General features: G+C 38.4%; 1 protein-coding gene across 2 annotated transcripts in view; it reads left to right on the forward strand.

Annotated features, from left to right (window-relative positions):
• The first annotated feature begins 434 nt into the window (after nt 1-434).
• The window catches only part of hand2 (heart and neural crest derivatives expressed 2), a 148,729-nt gene continuing 127,535 nt past the window's right edge, over nt 435-21,628 (forward strand). For both annotated transcript variants that reach the window (XM_061988375.1, XM_061988374.1), the window contains exon 1: nt 435-486. The gene's annotated coding sequence lies outside the window, so the exon portion shown is untranslated. The remainder of the gene's footprint in view (nt 487-21,628) is intronic.

Consider the following 21,628-nt stretch of genomic DNA (forward strand, 5'->3'; position numbering starts at 1 on the left):
ATCAGATAAAAGTGTTAATTTAACTGTTGCAAGATACTTACGTGTAGTGGCAGCTTATCTTCAGAAATGTTTGGGGTATTTCCTGGTTCTTCTTCTTCTTCTTCTTCATTTTATGGCGGGTCGCAACCAGTACTTCCTGGTTTTGTGAAGTTGATGATGTCATCACAGATTGTACCAACTCACAGGGGTGGTTTGTTTTCTATTTAGATTAATTTTAGGATTGGTTCAGAGAGATATGAGGGTTAGATAGCAATAGTATCTTTGGGTTTCTTTAATTTTAACACTATGATGACACGCTACTGTAGGCTAACTGTTTGACGTGTAGAAATGTTAGATCATGTTGGTGAGCAAACCTGTGGGCAACAGTGGCGCATGCCAGGTAGTATGGGAAGTCATATAAAAGGTTATGTGCGGGGGCCATTTTGTTGTGAACAATTCAGACGTGCTGATGCCAAAACACATGCTTTCCTTCCTTCCTTGATTTGAGTGAGTAAGATTCTTTGCTTTGTACTTTTGATTTTTTAAGTTGCTACTTACATTTTTTTGTTCGGTTTTACACGGGTTTAAGACACGTTTGTCAATACACACGCCACACTTCCAACAAACTGAAAGTCTGTCCGCCTATCATTTGGCCCTCGGACGCCACATTACAAACAAACCCCAATTTGAAAGTGACTTGTGTAATTTAGCACCATCTCTACATTTTGGGCGTTCCCGTGCGGGTAGTGGTTTCCCAATTACTCTTTGCATATAGGGTAGTGGGCCTAACGAGCAGTAGAGGGTATGAATCTGGCCCTTCTGTTGCTGACTCACCCAGGAAAAGCCAGAGAAAATTTCCCAATTTCTGCATAAGTTATATAATGTAGAACACGTTAGTTTGTTACCAGCTAGCCACGCTAGCTAACATTTGGCTAAAATAGTGAAGAAGGGCTTGCAAATGTGAAAACTTTAACGTCACATACCATCAAAAAATTCCCAAGAGACAACAGTCTTCTTCTCCATGTAGTTTACTTGTTTAATTATCAACCGAAGCATGCTAAATGAAAACCCGTCTGACCAGAACTCCAATAACTAAAGTTCCTTGGGTGAATAACGTAAACTCACTACACCAGTATGTTTTAGCGCTTTCATGGCAAGTTTACTGACAGATATAAGTAAGAACTTTGCACTACTTTTTATTAGAAATGGCAAAAGTGGAGGATGAATGTCCCATAACAAGAAGATAGAGAAAAAGAAGAAGCTTATTTACTACGGCAGTGGTTCTCAACCTTTTTTCAGTGATGTGAACATTTTTTTAATTCAAGTACCCCCTAATCAGAGCAAAGCATTTTTGGTTGAAAAAAAGAGATAAAGAAGTAAAATACAGCACTATGTCATCAGTTTCTGATTTATTAAATTGTATAACAGTGCAAAATATTGCTCATTTGTCGTGGTCTTTCTTGAACTATTTGGAAAAGAACATATAAAATAACTAAAAACTTGTTGAAAAATAAACAAGTGATTCAATTATAAATAAAGATTTCTACACATAGAAGTAATCATCAACTTAAAGTGCCCTCTTTGGGGATTGTAATAGAGATCCATCTGGATTCATGAACTTCATTCTAAACATTTCTTCACAAAAAAATAAATCTTTAACATCAATATTTATGGAACATGTCCACAAAAAAATCTAGCTGTCAACACTGAATATTGCATTGTTGCATTTCTTTTCACAGTTCTTTTTGACAGACATTTTAGTGAGGGTCAAACCATCATGGCATGGGGGAAACTCTGGGTTTATGGTAATGAATGGAATAGCCTACTTGATTTGATGTTCAGTTTATGAACTTACATTCATATTTTCCTGAAGTATTATTCAATAAATATGTTTATAAAGGATTTTTTTAATTGTTTCTATTTTTAGAATATTTAAAAAAAATCTCACGTACCCCTTGGCATACCTTCAAATACCCCCAGGGGTACGCGTACCCCCATTTGAGAACCACTGGACTACGGTGTCGGCACGGAGTACAAAGGCGGACTCGCGCAAATTTTCAGGATTTATCCAGATCCCAACTACAGAGCAGCATCTACCAAAAGGTAAGAAAAGTAGCTTTTGCATAATATTGCGAAACAAAATGCCAGATAATGTCTTATCTTATACACACACCATAATAATACTCCTATGTTGAAGCACAGTACAATCCATCAAGCGGTGCGGCTTCATAGCTAACCAAAGTCGTACTAAAACATTTTGATAGATTTTTGAGCGCCATGTGTAATGTTCTATATTTTCAATGGAACATATAACATTTTGGTGTTGTTTACTTGAGTCATATTGGAGTGCACACGTATCTCTTATGTTTGACTGCCATCTAATGGTCACACTTATCATTTCACCATGTACCAAAAAAAATAGCATCAAGGTCCGTAAGCACAACCAATATTATTCTTTTCATAAGGCGCACTGTCGAGTTTTGAGAAAATGAAAGTATTTTAAGTGCGCTTTAAAGTCCGAAAAATACGGTACTACTGGCTTTGAAAAATATCGGTACTTTTTTTTTCATCCACAAATGGTGACGTACAGATGGTGTCAACGCACACACACTGAGCGTATACAGGCAGAAACATTCTGGACGGGAAAAATGGCAAAAAATGGCAATTCTCCTGGTTAATAAATAATGCGCGTGAAGCGCAATATAGAGGTATTTGGGCTTCAAAACGACAGATAAAGGTGACGCTTTAAACACAAAAGCCCCGCGCTGCAAGCTTCAAAATATGCCTTGCGACAGGTGTCAGTACAGTATTACCACCTTTGCTGCAAACTTAGGTAAACATTTAAATAACAAACATTCAGATCTGCCCAAGGAGTTTAAAGAGTCAGAGCGTAAAATAATACAAGTCCGTTGATTGAATTTCGTAATAAGTTCCCACTATTTTATTTGTGTTTTATCTTTAACAATGTGTTTTTTAAACACACATTTTTATATTTTATATTTTTGTATTGTTGTCAGTATTTATTAATTATTGTATTTGTTTTAAAGCACAGATCAAAATTGGCAACGATAAACCACGAAGCATTTAATACAATGTCAATCAAGCTTTCTATTCTATTCTAACCTAATTCCAGATTATGGCAGGCTATATGTAATCTGTACAATTGTAAAGTCTTCTTTGATTTCAATAAGAAAATCCCAGTGTTTTTAATGCCTTTTAATTGGATTCCAATCTTCTACAATTTTTATTTGAGCGCAATAAGAAAAGTATGTTTAATCATAAGTTTTATCATAAGATTTTCTGTTACAATTAAGCCATTAGGGAAATTTATTTGTGGACCCCTTTATTTGAAAAAGTATTGAAATACATATTGATATCTGTGCCCTGGACCTCTGGCCGGGGGTCGCCGGAAGCCGCCTTGCTTTTAAGATGGTGCCGAGTGTCAGAATCCGTGAGTTTTAGGTGCAACTGTACAAAATGAGCACCAGGCCTAGCCTAAAATGTTAACATGCGCATATTAAAATGATAACACTTAGCATGTGTGCTAATGATGGCATGCTAACAGTTAGCATGTCTCACATGTCAATTAACACGGCTGTAAGGTGTGTATGGGTTCGGAAACAGAGGAAAAAAGTGTAAAATTATATGAAAAAGTTAGCATGCTTAAGCTAGCGAGCTAGCATGCTATTGTTTGCATGCTAAAAGTTAACAAGTGTCACATACCAAGTACCAAGGGCATCACGGTGGTCCAGGGGTTAATGCGTGTGCCTCACAATAAGAAGGTCCTGGGTTCAATCCCGGGCTCTGGGTCTTTCTGTGTGGAGTTTGCATGTTCTCCCCGTGGATTCTCTCTGGGAACTCCGGCTTCCTCCCACCTCCAAAGACACCTGGGGATAGGTTGATTGGCAACACTAAGTTGGCCCTAGTGTGTGAATGTTGTCTGTCTATCTGTATTGGCCCTGCGATGAGGTGGTGACTTGTCCAGGGTATACCCCGCCTTCCGCCCGAATGTAGCTGAGATAGGCTCCAGCGACCTCGAGAAGCGGTAGAAAATGGACATACCAAGTTATGTGACTTTGGGGTGAACGGTTGCAAAACTAGCTCAGAAAGTTAGCATGCTAACTTTAGCATTCTAGCAAGCTAACGTGAGCATGATAATAGCTAGCTTGTGTCACACACCACGTTATGACTCTAAGGTGTATGGATGGGGAATTAGAGAGAAAAAAAGAGTACATTTAGCAAAAAAAAGTTAGCACTTCAATGTTGGTATGCTAACATTTGTATGCTAACAGCTTACAAGTGTCACGTACCAAGTTATATGACTCAGGGATAAACGGTTGCAAAACTAGCTCAAAAAGTTAGCATGCTAACGTTGGCATGCTATCAGTTAGCATGTGTCACATACCAAGTTATATGACTGTAAGGTGTATGTTTCCAGGTTCCAGCAAATATTTGGGTTCAAGCCTCACCACCGCTAGTTGGCGTAATGAATGTCACATTGAACACCGTAAGATCCGCCCAAATTATTTGGTCTTAGTCGCTAGCATTAGGTCAGGGGTTGGCAACCCAAAATGTTGAAAGAGCCATATTGGACCATAAATACAAAAAAAAAATCTGTCTGTAGCCGCAAAAAATGAAATGCTGTATATAAGTCTTATAATGAAGGAAACACATGATGTAAGTGTCTATATTAGCCTACTATCAAAATGACTGTTGCAGGCTGATGCAAATCTTCGTTGACAGAAATGTTGAAATGTAATATTTATACTACACATTTTTACAACATTGGAAAACATTACTAAAACGGAGGCTTTTCACAAGGTGTGATAACGCCTGGAAATTACTGGCTTAGAATGGCCAAAGGTAAAGATGTGTGTGTTCAAGTTGAAGGAAACGAGGAAACGGAAACTACAAATTAAATGAGCTCAGATATACCTAAAATACGAGGAATAATGATGCATTATGTACATAAAGCTAGCATAAATAGCAAGTTAGCATCGATTAGCTTGCAGTCATGCAGTGACCAAATATGTCTGATTAGCACTCCACACAAGTCAATAACATCAGCAAAGCTCACCTTTGTGGATTCACGCACAGTATAAAACATTTGATGGACAAATAGCGACAAAGAAGGATTGGCACATAACACGTCTTTCGGTGGCAGCATCAAAGAAAGTTGTACATGTAAACAAACTATGGTGCGTTCAAGGACTTCCGAACTTGGAACAAAAGGCGCGCGCCAAATCCTCTCATCAGTGAAGCATGTTTAATATAAACAGTGGGATTTCTAACAATTAGGGACATTTGTGTCATGTTTGTTCTCCTACAGAAACCATATTAAAACAAAAAATATATATTTTTTCCTCATCTTTTTCCATTTTCATACATTTTTGAAAAAGCTCCAGGGAGCCACTAGGGCGGCGCTAAAGAGCCGCATGTTGCAGACCCCCGGTCTAAACTATCAGCTATCCATACCGTTTTCTCTACCATTATATCAGGTTAAATTAATTATATCCAATCTTTTATTAGGGCTGTCAAACGATTAGAATCTTTAATTGTGACTAATCACATTTGGTCCATAGTTAACTAGTAATTAATCATGATTAAACACAAATTTTTTATTTTTTTTTAAATAGTCAACCTTATTAAAATGTACGACCACTATAGGACTGTACAATTTGTTTTATTCATGCAAATGTTTATGGAAACCTTATGCAGTTTTTAACGGATCAACACAAATTGACACAAGACATTTTCCGCCTGGGGTGTAATATAGTCATGTAGTGTCTTTCTTCCAATATGAATATGTTTATATGTATGTTATATTGTTTTCTCTGTCAGTCTCGGCCGTGTCATTTGCCTGCGTATCAAGTCTACCGGAGGCTCGATAAACAGAATGCGTTGTTAGAAAAGTTGCGTTTTGCTTTATTGTGGGGAAAGAAAAGCAAGCCCAAATAAGCAACCACACATTCCAACCTGCGTGAAGTTCCCGCCCCATTATCAATGCAAATATTAAAATAACATTGCTATTCGTTTGTACTGTGTTTATTCCGTAAAATATTTTTTGCTTGTGCCGTTACGGTGTTCAAGTTATTCTAAGATGCATTTTATTAAAAGTGATGTCATCCTGCTGCACCACCTCTTCAAAATCTCCCCAAACTTGTCCCATTTCTTTGTGCTTCATTTGCTGCAATTTTTTGTCTTTTTTTATTTTTTTTATGTCATTAAGGTGTTTTTATTAACATCCAGAATGGTGTCTGGCTAAAGACCCCCGCATTAGGTTATACCGAAGCTACAAAGAATATAATGATTTTCATCAAAGTTACCCGTTATTGATGCTTTAATTTAGTTCATGACAAAATAAGACAGGAAACGAGTGAATATGATGGATGATGTAATTAAATTTGGATGCACTGATTGGTCTGAATCAAAGTTATTTGTTTTATACAATGTTTGGCCGTAATATTTGGTATTCATAAGAAAAATATGTAGTAAAAACACTGCACATATGAAAATGGAACATAAGAGCGACATTAAGAAAGTGATTAGTCAGCAGTCTTGCAAAGGTTGTAAACATTGCAAAACAACAACAACAATAATAATAGAATATAAGTCAAGATACAAAGCTATGAGATAAAGCTGGAGGAAAAGGCACATTTGGCTAAATGTGTGCATGTGGGGAATTTGGTGGGGGTTGGAAGGGAATAAAAGGGCTAAAGGTTGGGGGTGCACTTACCTGTTTTAGATCCATGAGAATGATGGCATCCATCAAACCAAACACAGGAAAGTCATTTAGTTTAACAGCGTAATCACAGGCGCCAGCCATGGCACTGAGGGTGTGCGCCTGTGTCTCTTGGTATGTGACACTCTTCTCAGAAAACAAACACCTCTTTGGACTAAAATGATGTCAACAAAAGTGTTTTTTTTTTAAATCTTTTGAATAAAGTAAAACATTCTGGAACGAAAACTCTTAGCTGTTTGTGTGCTACCATATCTAAATAATAGCATGGAGCTGTGGGGGAATATTTATAAAAGTACATTTCATTCACAAACGTTACTCAACAAAAACTTTATTCCTAAAACCAAAAATGTATAAAAAAAAAATTCCCAGCAAGAACAATTTTATTGAAAATATTGCATAGCGATAAATAGTCAATCTGTGGATTTGTTTGTGTAAAGAAGTCCATGTTCTAATAGGAGCCAGTCTAAAAACAGTACACACATGTGGTCAGACCGAGGTAGGAAGAATTATGATGAACCACATTGTTTGATGTAATGTATCCTGATTTCATTTATTAATTATTATTTAATAAATATCACAGTGGCTGATATGTATCCCAGTTTCCTTCATGTATTGTTCTTTAATAATAACCACAGTGTCTTATATCTAACTTCTAAATGTATTCGTTCATTTGTTATTTAATGAACAACACAGTGTCTGATATCATTTATCCTGATTTCATTCATTTATTGGTATTTAATGAATACAACAGTGTTCAATATCATATGTCCAAATTTCATTCATTGTTATTTAATGATTATCACAGTATCTGATATTGTTTATCCTAATTTTGTACATTTATTGTTATTTAACGTCTATCACAGTGTCTATTATTTATCCTGAATTATTCCTAATTTATTACCAAATACAACAGTGTCTGATATTGTTTATCCTGAATTATTCCTAATTTATTACCAAAAACAACAGTGTCTGATTTTGTTTATTCTACTTTTATCAGTTTGTTATTCAATTATTACCACATTGTCTGATATCATTTCTCCTAATTTAATTTATTTATTGTTACTTAATGATTACAAACATGTCTGATGTCATTAATCCGGATTGTATTCATCCATTGTTGTTTAATGAATACCACAGTGGCTTATATCATTTATCCTGATTTAATTAATTGTTATTTATCAAGTCCAACAGTGTCTGACATCATTTATCCTGATTTTATTCATTTATTGTTGTTTAGTAAACCACATTGTCTGATTTTTTTTTTCTCTGATGTTATTCATGTATTGTTAATACATAAATACAACAGTGTCTGATATAACGTATCTAGATCCCATTCAATGTTATTTAATAAATACCACAGTGTCTGATATCATGTATCCTTTTCTCTTTTATTTATTGTTATTCACTGACTATTACAATGTCGGATAGAATTTATCTTGAGTTATTCCTCATTTATTGACAAATACCATAGTGTCGGGTGTCATTTATCCAAATGTTATTCATTTGGTGTTATTTAATAAATATCACAGTGTGTGATACAATTTATCCTGAATTCCTTATGTATTAAAGAATACCACCTCGTCTGATATTGATCTTCACTTTATTATGTATTATTTGATGAGGTATTAGCTACCATTTATTATATATGTTTGTATTCAGTATGATGTTCTTGTGTAATATCTATAATATATTGTCAATGTATTGAATTAATCAATGTTTGTGTTTTATCATGTAACTAGGGTATTCATTTCTCTACAGTGTTTCTGCCAATATTGACTCCCTTGTTTATTAATTTTTTCTTTTATTACCGAATGAATGTCCCCGTCTATTTTCTCTACCGTTTGTCCTTATTAGGGTTACGGTTAAGCTGGAGTTTACACCATCCAACTTTGGGCATTCAATTAATAAGCTTAGTAGAAATTAAATTAATTTCATTATTACCGTATTTTTCGGGCTATAAGGCGCACTTAAAATCCTTTCATTTTCTCACAAATCGACAGCGCGCCTTATAACCCGGTGCGCCTTATAAGGCAAGCACAATAATTCTTGTTGTGCTTACCGGCCTCGAAGCAATTTTATTTGGTACATGGTGTAATGATAAGTGTGACCAGTAGATGGCAGTCACACATCAGAGATACGTGTTGACTGCAATATGACGGCAGTAAACAACACCAAAACTTTTAATGTTCCATTGAAAATAAAGAACATTACACATGGCACTCAACAATCTATCAACATATTTTAGTATGACATTGAAGTTGCACCGCTTGATGGATTGTCGGCCCATTACGGCTACCGTAGTCAGAGATACAAGTATTACTATGGTGTGTGTGTGTAAGGACCGCAAAATGGCACCCATTAACAGACATATTATCTGGCGTTTTGTTTGACAATATTATGCAAAACCAACTTTTCTTACCTTCTGGTACCTGCTGATGTGTATTTGGGATCTGCATAAATCCTGAAAATTAGAGCACGTCCGCCACTGTAGTCCGTGCCGATACCGTAGTCGATAAACTTCTTCTTTTTCTCTATCTTCTTGTTATGGGACATTCATCCTCTGCTGTTGCCATTTCTAATATAAAGTAGTGTAAAGTTCTAACTTATATCTCGCCATGGAAGCGCTAAAAACTACCGGTGTAGGGAGTTTACATAATCCACCCAAGGAACTTTAGTTATTAGAGAGTTCTTCACGGGACACATTTCCGGCCTTGTTGTTGCACCAGTGATTCACGGATGAGAGCCCCGGGTGCGCACTATGGTTTGGAAAATACGGTACACATTTTACAAACTATCAGTATTTGCTAAAACTTGGAAAAGGTGTAGGATTACATAACCTCTGCTTTCCCCAATTCCTTTTCAGACATGTTGAATTGTCCACGTACAAACGTGATGTTTTTTTTTATGTAACTTTGCTAAGCGTGTTGGTGGTTCTATTGTGGTTAATTACAGTCTATCAGTGACTTTTTCCATCTACCGGAATACTTCAAATTCCATGTTGGTCGATAACCTTCATGGGACAGGTTAAACACAACCACAAACATGTACAAATAACATTGTGGGTGTTTGTGGAAGAGTAATTATAAGTACTTACCTCTAATACGTGTGTCGTTTCCGTGAGCGGTGCTTTAAGGCGCCATTAAGATGTCGCTCTTAGCAACCTTGTTAGGGCGGGTCATGTGACCTGTTGTCATCCATTATCTAATGAGGGCCAAGATAACACGCTTGTTTAGACTGCGCAGAAAAAAGAGAGGAATGAGGCTTGTGTGTGTGTGTGTGTGTGTGTGTGTGTGTGTGTGTGTGTGTGTGTGTGTGTGTGTGTGTGTGTGTGTGTGTGTGTGTGTGTGTGGCTTTGATAATTTTCTTTGGCTCCAGTCTGACACCTTTAAATGGTTGTCATCAGAAACCACATGCTGCACACGCACACACACACACACACACACACACACACACACACACACACACACACACACACTCACACACACGCACGCACGCACGCACACACACTTTCTTGTATTTGTTACCTTCTCGAGACCTCCAAAAAATGCCTACCTCTTTAGTACCGCCCTTTCTAGATATATAAAGATTTGTATTTACAACATTAATAATATATACATACTATGCAAATATAATTTTAAAAAAAAGGTAGGCTTTTAGTTTTTTGGGTTTTTATTTTATTTTTTGTTTGTAATTGATTTTTAATCTTCATTATTTACTTCGTTATTATAGTATGCCTCTATAAACATATTTCTTTCTTTTTTCTTTTTTTTTAATTAATTTTGGCCAAAGGGGGCGCATTTCAATTTCTTACACACACTTGTTATTACATATGTTGACCAGAGGGGGAGCACTTTTAAAACCGACACACAGTCAATTTGAAAAATCCCCCTTTTTTGGGACCACCCTAATTTTAATAGATTTCACCACCAGGTGAAGAGGCATTCTCAATCAATCAATCAATCAATCAATCAAAATGTATTTATATAGCCCTGAATCACAAGTGTCTCAAAGGACTGCACAAGCCACAACGACATCCTTGGCTCAGATCCCACATTAGGGTAAGACATTCTCTATTGGATGCAATGGTTTTCCGCATTGGGACCATGATTTATGTCCTAACTTGTTCACCGGTCCTCATATGGAAGGTACTTTTCCTTGTTGATGTCTCGAGAATGGTAGAAATACAAGAACACACACACACACACACACACACACACACACACACACACACACACACACACACACACACACACACACACACGCGCACGCACACACCCACACCCACAGATATTTAGCTGTAATAGGCCTCTCAGCAGTAATATGTCTAAAGCTAAACCCTCTTCACTCGAAACAACCGCAAAATCACCTTCTGTACACTAGAATAGGACAATTCAACATCTGTATTAGAAGTTATTAGGCTTACAAATACAGCGGCATTAAGATTGTAAATGTGGTGTGATGAAACACCTTTGTATAATGTGTCGATATTGAAAGTCGTTTTGTGGTCCCCTTTATTTAGAAAAGTAACGAAAAGTATCAAAATAATTTTGGTACCGGTACGAAAATATTGGTATCGGAACAACACTAGTCTGCTGACACAAGCAGTAACATATTGTGTCATTTTCCATTCTATTATTTTGTTAAAATTATTAAGGACAAGTGGTAGAAAATAATTTATTAATTTACTTGTTCATTTACTGTTAATATCTGCTTACTTTCTCTTTTGACATGTTCTACATTAAAGGCCTACTGAAACCCACTACTACCGACCACGCAGTCTGATAGTTTATACATCAATGATGAAATCTTAACATTGCAACACATGCCAATACGGCCGGGTTAGCTTACTAAAGTGCAATTTTAAATTTCGTGCGACATATCCTGCTGAAAACGTCTCGGTATTATGACATCAGCGCGTGACGTCGCGGATTGTGGAGGACATTTTGAGGCAGCATGGTTGCCAGCTATTAAGTCGTCTGTTTCATCGCAAAATTCCACAGTATTCTGGACATCTGTGTTGGTGAATCTTTTGCAATTTGTTCAATGAACAATGGAGACAGCAAAGAAGAAAGCTGTAGGAGGGAAGCGGTGTATTGCGGCCGACTTCAGCAACACAAACACGGCCGGTGTTTCATTGTTTACATTCCCGAAAGATGACAGCCAATCTTTACCATTGGCCTGTGGAGAACTGGGACAACAGAGACTCTTACCAGGAGGACTTTGAGTTGGATACGCAGACACGGTACCGTGAATACGCTTCCAAACATTTGATCGCTTCCAAACATTTGATCACTGGGGTGAGTTTTTCCTTGCCCGTATGTGGGCTTTGTACCGAGGATGTCGTTGTGGCTTGTGCAGCCCTTTGAGACACTTGTGATTTAGGGCTATATAAATAAAGATTGATTGATAAAGATTGATCGCTTGCCCGTACGTGCGTGCCGCTATGTGCATGTCACGTAAATAATTCAATGTATACACCCTGATAATTATCTTGTGTGATGACTGTTTTATGATGATAGTATACGTATATGATAGTATATATTTGTATCATGAATCAAGTGGACCCCGACTTAAACAAGTTGAAAAACTTATTCGGGTGTTACCATTTTAGTGGTCAATTGTACGGAATATGTACTTAACTGTGCAACCTACTAATAAAAGTCTCAAAAAGTCTCACGTACGTAACTTTGGGGACTTTGGGGAAATATATGTGCTGTATGAACTTTGGGGAGGTGAATGGAACTTTTGGCTGTGGGATTGAGTGTGTTGTGCAGGTGTTTGAGTTGTATTGGTGGGTTATATGGACGGGAGGGGGGAGGTGTTTGTTATGCGGGATTAATTTGTGGCATATTAAATATAAGCCTGGTTGTGTTGTGGCTAATAGAGTATATATATATATCTTGTGTTTATTTACTGTTTTAGTCATTCCCAGCTGAATATCAGGTCCCACCCGCCTCTCACAGCATCATCCCTATTTGAATAGCTCCCACTGCCCTCTAGTCCTTCACTCTCACTTTCCTCATCCACAAATCTTTCATCCTCGCTCAAATTAATGGGGAAATCGTCGCTTTCTCTGTCCGAATCGCTCTCGCTGCTGGTGGCCATGATTGTAAACAATGTGCGGATGTGAGGAGCTCCACAACCTGTGACGTCACGCTACTCGTCTGCTACTTCCGGTAGAGGCAAGGCTTTTTTATCAGCGACCAAAAGTTGCGAACTTTATTGTCAATGTTCTCTACTAAATCCGTTCAGCAAAAATATGGCAATATCGCAAAATGATCAAGTATGACACATAGAATAGACCTGCTGTCCCCGTTTGAATAAGAAAATCGCATTTCAGTAGGCCTTTAAACATAGGAGTATTATTATGTTATACTGTATGTTGTACTCTTCTGACACCATGAGGTGGCAGTATAAGTGTCCACATAAGCACATAAGACCCCAATTCAGTAGTGTACACAATTTTGGAAATAAGAGCTAAAAGGGGCTGTCCAAGCATGTGGCCAACTAAGCCTTTAGAGGTTTTTAATGTGCCTTATAATCCGGTGCACCTTATATATGAAAAAAGATCGAAAATCGACCATTCATCGGCGGTGCGCATTATAACCCGGTGTTGATTGATTGATTGAAACTTTTATTAGTAGATTGCACAGTACAGGTACATATTCCGTACAATTGACCACTAAATGGTGACACCCGAATACGTTTTTCAATCCAATCCAATCCACTTTATTTATATAGCACATTTAAACAACAAAATGTTTCCAAAGTGCTGCACAACAATATTAAACACAATTAAAAACAATATAAAATATGATTAAAAACAATTTTAAAGGGTAAAACCAATTAAAACAGTAAATAGAAATCAACATTTTAAAAACACAGAGAACAACAGAGGACCACACAACTCACGTAGTGTTAAAAGCCAAAGAATAAAAGTGGGTCTTAAGACGAGACTTAAAACACTCCACTGTGGGAGCAGTTCGAACATGGAGGGGCAGAGTGTTCCAGAGCTTAGGGCCGACCACAGAGAAGGCCCTGTCTCCCCTGGTTTTAAGTCTCGTCTTGGGCACCACGAGCTGGAGCTGGCTCTCGGACCTCAGAGCACGCACAGGATTGTAAGTTTGGATGAGGTCCGAGATTTACTGAGGTGCCAGTCCATGTAAAGCTTTAAAAACAAGCAGCAAGGTTTTAAAATAAATTCTAAAATGAACAGGGAGCCAGTGCAAACTCTCAAGGATTGGGGTTATATGCTGGCGTCTCCTGGCCCCTGTTAAAAGTCGTGCTGCCGTGTTCTGGACTAACTGCAACCGGGAGAGAGCTTTTTGGCTAATGCCAGCATAAAGTGCATCGCAGTAGTCCAGGCGACTTGAAATAAAAGCATGCACGACTTGTTCAAAAAGGTTAAAAGATAAAAACGGTTTTACCTTTGCTAAAAGACGAAGATGATAAAAACACGATTTTAAAACGCCATTGACTTGTTTGTCAAGTTTAAAATCACTGTCTATAGTGACGCCAAGGCTGGTGACTTTGGGACGCACATAATTTTGCAATGGTCCCAAGTCAGTGAGGGCCGGACCAAAAACTGAAATTTCCGTTTTTCCCTCATTCATTATTAAAAAATTCTGGGATAACCAAGCCTTGACGTCGCATAGACATAGTTTTTCAACTTGTTTAAGTCGGGTTTCACGTTAATCAATTCATGGTACAAATATATACTATCATCATAATACAGTCATCACACAAGTTAATCATCAGAGTATATACATTGAATTATTTACATTATTTACAATCCAGGGGGTGGGATGTGGAGGGGGTTGGGGCGGGGGGGTTAGATTTGGTTGCTATCAGCACTTCAGTCATCAACAACGATATCATCTGAGAAATGGACATTGAAACAGTGTAGGACTGACTTGGTAGGATATGTACAGCGAGCAGTGAATATAGTGAGCTCAGAAAGCATAAGAACAAGTTTATACATTTGATTATTTACAATCCGGGGAGGTGGGATGTGGTGGGGGGAGAGTGTTAGTCTAGGGTTGTAGTTGCCTGGAGGTTTCCTTTTAGTGCGGTTTTGAAAGAGGATAGCGATGCACTTTCTTTTACACCTGTTGGGAGTGCATTCCATATTGATGTGGCATACAAAGAGAATGAGTAAGACCTTTGTTAGATCGGAATCTGGGTTTAACATGGTTTGTGGAGTTCCCCCTGGTGTTGTGGTTATGGCGGTCATTTACGTTCTAGAAGTAGTTTGACATGTACTTCGGTATCAGGGAGGTGTAGCAAATTTTATAGACTAGGCTCAGTGCAAGTTGTTTTACTCTGTCCTCCACCCTGAGCCAGCCCACTTTGGAAAATTGTGCCCTATGGTCTGGAAAATACGATAGTTCTCAGTCAATTACCATGGATGAACATCCATCCATCCATCCATTTTCTACCGCTTGTCCCTCTCGGGGTCACGAGGGGTGCTGGAGCCTATCTCTGACATATTAGCTTTCAACTAAACTATATTGTCAAATGTTTGTCCTAATTGGTGGTGTGCTGCTGTTTAAAAGTTTTGAGGTTGCGTGTGTGTGTGTGTGTGTGTGTGTGTGTGTGTGTGTGTGTGTGTGCACAAAGAGGTCCCACAGGCCATTTTGAGTCTTTAAAAGGGACAGACAAAAAGTTTCTGATCTTTGACCCTGGCTTGTGCCTGGGTCACAAGGTGGAGATCCTTCCTGGTAAACACACACACACACACACACACACACACACACACACACACACACACACACACACACACACACATGCCACACACTACTCTTGTTGAAGGCTATTTTGTGTGGTGAATTCATAGGTTGTGTCTATGTGGTATGAATAGATTGACCTTTGCCCTAAGGAAGGACAATCACTGTTCACAAAAGATGTCTTTCCTTTTTACTCTCTCAAAAGCACTCCACCAACATTTGTGTGTGTCTTTGGTGGATGACCATTGACCTTCACTGTATACCAGCAATTATTGTTTTTGTCTTTCCCGGGGGATGGGCCAGACATGTATAAAACATGTTTTCCTCCCGTTTGTCAAGACTACTTCTTATGTAGTCGATTTGCATTCCTGCATCATTTTTGTGTTTACCAGGGTACTAACTTGGAAGAAGATGTTACAAACACCAAAACCCAAAACCAGTGAAGTTGGCACGTTGTGTAAATCGTAAAAAAATAAAAATACAATGATTTGTAAATCCTTTTCAACCTATATTCAATTGAATAGACTGCAAAGACAAGATATTTATTGTTCGAACTGGTAAACTTTGTTATTTTTTGCAAGTATTAGCTCATTTGGAATGTGATGCCTGCAACGTGTTTCAAAAAAGCCGGCACAAGTGGCAAAAAAGAGTGAGAAAGTTGAGGAATGCTCATCAAACACTTATTTAGAAAATCCCACAGGTGAACAGGCTAATTGGTAACAGGTGGGTGCCATGATTGGTTATAAAAGCAGCTTCCATGTAATGCTCAGTCATTCACAAACAAGGATGGGGCGAGGGTGCCCACTTTGTGAAAAAATGTGTGAGCAAATTGTCGAACAGTTTAAGAACGACATTTCTCAACAAGCTATTGCAAGGAATTTAGGGATTTCACCATCTACGGTCCGTAATATCATCAAAAAGTTCAGAGAATCTGGAGAAATCACTGTACGTAACATTGAATGCCCATGAACTTTGATGCCTCAGGCGGTACTGCATCAAAAAGCAACATCAGTGTTTAAAGGATATCACCACATGGGCTCAGGAACACTTCAGAAAACCACTGTCAGTAACTACAGTTGGCCGCTACATCTGTAAGTACAAGTTAAAACTCTACTATGCAAAGCCAAAGCCATTTATCAACAACACCAAGACACGCCGCCGGCTTCGTTGGGCCCGAGCTCATCTAAGATGGACTGATGCAAAGTGGAAAAGTATTCTGTGGTCTGAGGAGTCAACAATTGTTTTTGGAAACTGTGGACGTCATGTCCTGCGGAACAAGGAGGAAAAGAACCATCCAGATTATTATCTGGATGGTTCACTGGTTTTGGGTTTTGTAGAACTTTGTCACATATAAAGCTTGCTTTGCCATCCCTCTCTGTCACTTATGCTCATTTGTAAACAAACCTCCACTCTGCTTTGTATTAAAGCCTTTTCTTCTCCGATCTGCTGTTATGCAGTTCTTCGGATCACCGTAATGACAAGTACATCATTGATAATCATAGGACTTTTAACTTTCATAAACCTATTTTTGGTTGCACAAGTGCTAAGGTGTTATGGTAGTTTAAAAATAGTACTGCAAATCATGTGAATCTTAAAGGATTTTAGTAAAATAACTTGTACAATGCAGATATTTTGTCAAAGTCTGAGCGTAAAGTACCAGTAGAATGGAAAAACAAGTTGACTTTATATGCTGAATTGTGTTTCATTGTCTTCATTAAACCATATGCAATTGTGTTTACAATCCGCAAGTATTTGAAAATATTGTCAAAACATCACAAAATGCCACAGTTTCAGACGGATACATCCAATATTCCATTCCAAATGTCTTAGGTAATTTCCGTAGATTCAGGTTCGGATGACATCACGGCTGGAACTGGTCTGCACTCTGACCATATCAGCAGGAATACAAGAATCATGGAAAATAGATTTGCTGTCTATTATTGACAATCCATATGTAAGACAAGAACACATATGCTTTTATTTTTTTTAAAGAATTGTAAATAAACAAATAAATAAGTCAGCTAACAGTTGAGCCAAGAATAGTCCCTTTTTTCTGCAGACGAAACCCTCTAAATAACCCTCCAAAACCTGCCAACAACACCCCATTTACATCTCGTGACCTGGATATTAACCAAATATTAGCCATATTGTTATTATAAGCGCTAAGGCAGGCAAGTTATTTATAGCGACGCCGCGATCATAGAGCGGCAACTAGCTTGTGTGCCTATGTTGACATCATCGGCTGGTGCGCTGCTTCTCACCTCGGAGCTTGTGGAAGTTTATCCCAGATCATAAGTAATGTCTCTCACCTTGATAGTAGAAGGAGGAGGACATAATTCCACAAGTTGGTCAACTTTGGCAGCCAATTTATACCCTGGAATGTCGAGAAAGGCCCAAAAAGACACAAAGCTTGGTTCCACCCCCTTCGTGAGGATTGTAATTAATTCTTCATCTAAATGGGAAAATACTGTCTCAACATCCTATCAGTCGTCATCCCAGTGAGAGCAGACATAGTACAGTAAGTGATGTTTTATTATTGTTTGTTGGCTCTCATGAAGTCTGTCGTGAGTAATAATCAGTGATGTTCTGGTAGGAAAAAGTGAACATAGTGATGTGTTTTTGAAATTAAATGCTTAATGTGAGCAAAACAAAAAAAGTTATTATAAATGTACCTGTTACTACATCACATATATACTTACAGTATGTATATAAAACCTTGATGGAGGTGTTTGTAGGTTTTTTAAGCGCTTTATAGGCAGAATAGAGCGACTCCCATAGGCTCCATTGAAAGCAGATTGGACCACTCCTCTATGCATCAGTTGGTGAGTCTCTGTGTTGCTGACTTTTTTACATGGAAGAAGACCCCCTCCGACATGATGCACTGGACTCTAACGTTATCATGACTGTAAGAATCCAACAACTGTACCCATTTGGCATCCTTTGTCCCCAGATGTGCTGCCCCTTCCCAAGATTTCTTTTTTTCCCCCATTTTTGGCTTTTGGAGTTTTTCCTGGCCTGGATGTGTGTGCAGATCAGGGGATGTTGTTGTGGTTTATGAAGCCCTTTGAGGCATGTGTGATTAAGGGCTATTCATAAAAACTTTGTTTGATTTATTGACGGTGTAAAAAAAAAGCGATAATATTGTTACGCGGTGGTCACATGGTTATGCGTGGATCGTTCTCCCAGGATGCAGACGGAAAACTCTGGCGGCAAGGTGCAGGTAAGATGGTGATTTATTTTCCATAAATCAGACGAGATACAAACAAAAGAGACGCGTGCCGATTGCATGGGGAGCAAAGCTAAAGCTTAGCGGAAGGTAAACAAGCATGGGAATCAAAAGGGTAAATGGTGTAACTTGTTGCATAGAAGCAAATGCGAAAGACAGACTTAGTTTGGCGAAAAGCAGGAATAAGTAGCTCTCTGATTAGTGCCCAGGAGCAGGTGAGCGTCTAAAACACTAATCAGAGGCAGGTGATACTAATCAGCACCCATGGTAACCAAAAACACAAACCCAGGGGTGCTGAAACAGAACTAAGGTAATCAAAAACTAAACAAAACATGATCCAGGCAACGGATCATAACAAATATTCGTCTTTAAGATACCGTATATATTCAAACAGTGGATGTAGTCAAAATATAGATTGTGATACTTTCGACATGGTTTCATTTGCAATTTGGGAACAAACATCTTGCAGACAAACTCAAAAAACTGGTTATAAATGTGACTGTGGAGCAAAATTTAGGCAAAGTTTACACCAAAGCACATCCAATATATATATTCTCAAGACTCAACACTAAATGGTCCTTAGTGTGTGAATGTTAAGTTAAGTTAAAGTACCTACGATTGTCACACACACACACACACACACACACACACACGAGGTGTGGCAAAATTATTCTCTGCATTTGACCCATCAACCTTGATCACCCCCTGGGAGGTGAGGGGAGCAGTGAGCAGCAGCGGTGGCCACGCCCGGGAATTATTTTTGGTGATTTAACCCCCAATTCCAACCCTTGATGCTGAGTGCCAAGCAGGGAGGTAATGGGTCCCATTTGTATAGTCTTTGGTATGACTCGGCCGGGATTTGAACTCGCAACCTACCGATCTCAGGGCGGACACTCTAACCACTAGGCCACTGATTTGAGTAGTGTGAATGTTGTCTGTCTATCTGTGTTGACCCTGTGATGAGGTGGCGACTTGTCCAGGGTGTACCCCGCCATCCGCCCGATTGCAGCTGGGATAGGCTCCAGCCCCGTGCGACCCCAAAAGGGACAAGCGGTAGAAGATGGATGGATAGATGGATAGATGGATGGATGGATGGATGAATGGAGACCACAAATAAGTGTTTTAAGTGTAGATTAAAATCATCATAGGTGCCCTTTATGGTAATTCTCAAGTAAGACAAACAGAAAATTGTAAAAAGGTTGTCAACCTTTTTGCTTTAAATTAGGTTTTTAAAACCCTTTTGGTACCGTATTTTCCAGAATATAAGGCGCACTGCCGATGAATGGTCTATTTTTGATCTGTTTTCATTAATAAGGCGCACCGGATTATAGGGCGCATTAAAGGAGTCATTTTTTATTTTTTTCTGAATGGAAAACACTTCCTTGTGGTCTACATAACATGTAATGCTGGTTATTTGGTCAAAATGTTGCATAGATTGTTTTACAGATCATCTTCAAGTCGCTTTCTAACAGTCGCTTCCGGATGCGCCATTTTGTGGCCGACTTTACTTACGTGGCTCACCTTTGACAGCGAATCTTTGTTGTAGCGGTGTAGCGTGCAAGGACGGGAGTGGAAGAAGTGTCAAAAGATGGAGCTAACTGTTTTAATGACATTCACACTTTACTTAAATCAATAACGGAGCAGCATCTCCTCATCCGGAAACAACAACACCGGACATGTGTACCGTGAAAAACCATCCGACCGGAACTCTCTAATAACTAAAGTTCCTTGGGTAGATAATGTAAACTCACTACATTTGTTTTAGTGCTTGGTGAGTTTACTGACAGATATAAGTAAGAACTTTACACTACTTTATATTAGAAATGGCAACAGCGGAGTATGAATGTCCCATAGCAAGAAGTTAGAGGAAAAAGAAGAAGCTTACACGGACTACAAAGGCGGACGCGCGCAATTTTTTAGGATTTATGCAGATCCCAAATACAAATCAGCAGGTGCCAGAATGTAAGAAAAGTTTCTCTAGCATAATATTGCTAAACAAAATGCCAGATATGTCTTACCTTGTATACACACACCATAATAATACTCGTATGTTGAAGCACATCAAGCGATGCGGCTTCATAGCTCACCAAAGTCGTACTGAAATATTTTTATTGATTTTTGAGCGTTCTATACTTTCAATAAAACAAATAAAATGTTGGTGTTGTTTACTTGAGTCATATTGCCATCATACTGCAGCCTACACTTATCTCTTATGATTGACTGCCATCTACTGGTCACACTTATCATTACACCATGTACCAAATAAAATAGCTTCGAGGTCGGTAAGCAAAACCAGAATTATTCCTATAAGTGCGCCTTGTAGTCCGGAAAATACGGTACATTAAAACTAAGGACCACCTTCTCCTGTTAAATCACAATTTCCACAAAAACTGAATATATCTGGATCAGACTTCAAATCAGATGTGATTATACCTTGGCCTGTGCCACAAACAATTTTACTACATACAGGCAAGTGCAAAACACAAAGAGATTGTTTTCACTTTCTGCGAGTTTGTTTATTTCTTAGTTAACTGCAGAATTTAAAAAAACTACACCAATAATTTGCATTCAACTTTTTGGGAAAATACAAGAAGAAACCTGTATTTTGGTGCCCTTTGGATTAAACGTTGTGGATATAGGAATTGATTTTCTCTTGCTTTCATTCACATTCACCACTTAAATGACAAAATGACGCACTATGTAATGTTATATATAACTACATATGAAATATATGATGCTGCTTGTAGAAAGTAATTAAAAGCACATGTATTATACTGTAGTTAACTCTAATGTGATCACCCCTTTTACAGTTATACATGGAGAACACACTTGCACATGTGGCCTGTGTGTGTGTGTGTGTGTGTGTGTGTGTGTGTGTGTGTGTGTGTGTGTGTGTGTGTGTGTGTGTGTGTGTGTGTGGGTGTGTTGGGAGGGGCTGATAATCGATACACCCAT

This window comes from Nerophis lumbriciformis, linkage group LG27, assembly GCF_033978685.3.
Source record: "Nerophis lumbriciformis linkage group LG27, RoL_Nlum_v2.1, whole genome shotgun sequence".
NCBI lineage: Eukaryota > Metazoa > Chordata > Actinopteri > Syngnathiformes > Syngnathidae > Nerophis > Nerophis lumbriciformis.